This window comes from Humulus lupulus, chromosome 1 (genome assembly GCF_963169125.1).
Source record: "Humulus lupulus chromosome 1, drHumLupu1.1, whole genome shotgun sequence".
Classification (NCBI taxonomy): domain Eukaryota; kingdom Viridiplantae; phylum Streptophyta; class Magnoliopsida; order Rosales; family Cannabaceae; genus Humulus; species Humulus lupulus.
Window position 1 is genome coordinate 273,815,310 of NC_084793.1, and position 2,918 is coordinate 273,818,227.

At 37.0% G+C, this 2,918-nt stretch overlaps 1 non-coding gene across 1 annotated transcript; it reads right to left on the bottom strand.

The window, feature by feature from the left end:
- Nucleotides 1-2,145: 2,145 nt before the first annotated feature.
- On the bottom strand, nucleotides 2,146-2,252 carry LOC133813177 (small nucleolar RNA R71). Its single transcript, XR_009884215.1, has one exon. It is a non-coding gene; the product is annotated as a small nucleolar RNA R71 (small nucleolar RNA).
- Between the last annotated feature and the right edge of the window lie 666 nt (nucleotides 2,253-2,918).

The window sequence follows — 2,918 nt, forward strand, 5'->3', positions numbered from 1 at the left end:
AGATCTAAATCTCACAACATAAGCAAAACTTAACTATACCCCAACCTCGATCTTGAAGAAAAATCCTAGATCCTTAAATGCTTGTTTGTACAGTTTTGGCAATTGATGAGTCTGTTTTTAGCATAGTTTTTAACATGTGTTTAGGGTAAGTTTGAGTCATTTTGGTGGAGTGTTATGCGGTATTATGCTTGTTTTTGTATGTTTGCAGGAAATAGGAGAAGAAAACGTGAAGTTTGGGAAATGACTGAAAAATCAGCTTAAATTGGGAAATTTATGTTAAATGTTGACAAAAAGGAAGTTGAAGACTCATTTGTGGAGATAATTGTTCATTTTGGAGTTTGGAAACAAGTTTTTGGAAGAATTAGAGGGGCCGCGGCGCTTGAATAAAGAGCTGCGGCACAAGGGAGAAGCAGAGAAGGCTAATTTTCTGGAATTTTGAAGGGTCGCAACGCCTGAGGGAAGCGCTGCGGTGCTCGCTGAAGTCAGAGAGGGGGCTGCGCATGAGTATAGAGGCACGCCGCGACGCTTGGATGCTAGGGCCGCGGCGCGTGTGGTTGTACGTGGCTTGCAGAAATGGCAAAATTGTTAGATATTTTAGGTTTTTTTTTTTAAATACGTTTTAAGAGTTAATTAGGGTATTCTATTCATTATTAGAGGTGTAGAGAAGTCATTAGAGGCAGAGGAGAACATTGAAGACCTAGAGTTTGATTTCTTATTTTCTTCTGTAATCTCTTTACTGGATTTTATGTTTATATTTAATTTGATTGATTTCATTATGTCTGCTTTGAACTAATCTTGTTATTAGGGTTTTAGTGGATTCTTCTTGAAACTTTTGATCTCTTAATGAAATTTTCCTAAATTTCTTTCTTCTGCTGTGGATTATTTATCATATGCTTAATGCTTGTGAATGTTTGATCATCATTTACATGTTTATATGATTTTAACCTATACTCTGAAAAGAGAAGGATAATTATGCTATAGGTAAATAATCACAATTTTATATTAGACGAAAGTACTTTTATGAATTGTGTAGTATAGGGATTAAGTGTTTAAAGCCTGCAATATATTGATTTACCACAGAGATGTAGGAAAAAGTATATTGTAGAGAATTATAGATCCTAACAAGACTGTAATTTATAATTGTAATCTGCTACCACAATAGAATTAAGAAATCTTGAGAATTGGTTAGAAATCATAAGTGGATGGTTGATGAAACTAAAGCCCTAACTTTTGCATCTATTGAATTAAATCAAATTTAATCTCTGCATTTCTTTAAGTGCTTAGTAGTTTTCTTAATTTTTAGTAATAATTATTTTATTTATCAATCTGAAATTATTATTCAAATCAATTAGAATTAGAGGTTAATTATTGGTAATTAATATCAGTCTTCGTGGGATCGACACTTGACTTATCATATATTACTTGATTAGACCGCGTATACTTGCGTGTTACTTTTTGGCGATCAAGTTTTTGGCGCCGTTGCCGGGGACTGTTTTTATTATTATCAATAAGTTAATTTTTGTTCTAATTTGATTTATTTATTTATTTTCATTTTTTTTAACATTTATTTGGATCAAGGTTCTCTTGTGTTTCAGGACTTGTTGGTATATGCGAAGCAATAGACAAAAACAGATTATACCAATAGACCGGGAAATTGAAAGAACGTGCAGACAGAACCGGAAAATAAAAAAGAAATTGGAATTCACCATGGCTGACAATTTGGGAAATGGTGCTAATAATGGTCAAGGGGCTGTTGAGGTTTCAAGGGAGCATGGAGCATGAACATTAAGAGATTATGTACTTCCTACTGTTACAGGAGTGCATTCATGCATTAGACCTCCAACCATTGCTGCCAATAACTTTGAGATTAAGCCAGCCATCCTTCAGATGGTTCAAACAACTGTTCAGTTTGGAGGTATGCCGACGGAGGACCCTAATTTACACATAGCTAATTTTCTTGAGTTATGTGCAACATTCAAGATGAATGGGGTGAGTGATGATGCTATAAGACTAAGGCTATTCCCATTTTCACTGAGGGATAGGGCGAAAAGTTGGCTGATATCCTTACAAGCGAATTCGATCACTACATGGGAGGAGTTAGCTCAGAAATTCCTTGCCAAGTTCTTTCCTCCAGCAAAGGCTGCAAAGTTAAGGGGTGAGATTAATAATTTTTATCAGTTGGATGGAGAGTCACTGTATGATTCTTGGGAGCGCTTTAAGGAGTTGTTAAGGAAGTGTCCGCACCATGGAATAGAAAAGTGGATGTTGGTGCATAATTTTTATAATGGGTTGAATGGGACGACAAGAACAATTATAGATGCTGCAGCGGGAGGTGCCTTTATGAGTAAAAGTGTTAATGAGGCATATGAGCTATTAGAGGAGATGGCGATGAATAATTATCAATGGCCAACTGAAAGGGGACAGCCAAAGAAGGTGGCTGGAATGATGGAATTGGATGCCATAACCATGCTTACAGCTCAAGTAGCAACCTTGACGAAGCAATTACAAAAGACTACACTCCCATCTCAAGCTATGCAAGTTCAAAACTTATGTGAAGTGTGTGGAACAACCCATCAACCAAACCAATGCCCTGCTATAGACATGAATAACATGCCCATGGAAGAAGTCCAAGCCATAGGAAATTACCAAAGACAGCCTAATAATCCCAATTCCATGACTTACAACCCAGCTTGGAAGAATCATCCCAACTTTTCCTGGTCTAACAACCAAAACACCCTCCAACCTTATCCTCTACCTCAGCCACCATATCAACCTACCCAAAATAGGCCATCTTATCCACAGCAATATGCACACCAAAATCCTCCACCGGGTTATTATCAACCACAAAATAGACCACCTCCCCAAATGCCAATGAAACCAGCTGAAACCCAACCTGATGTGCTTAACCAATTCATGAC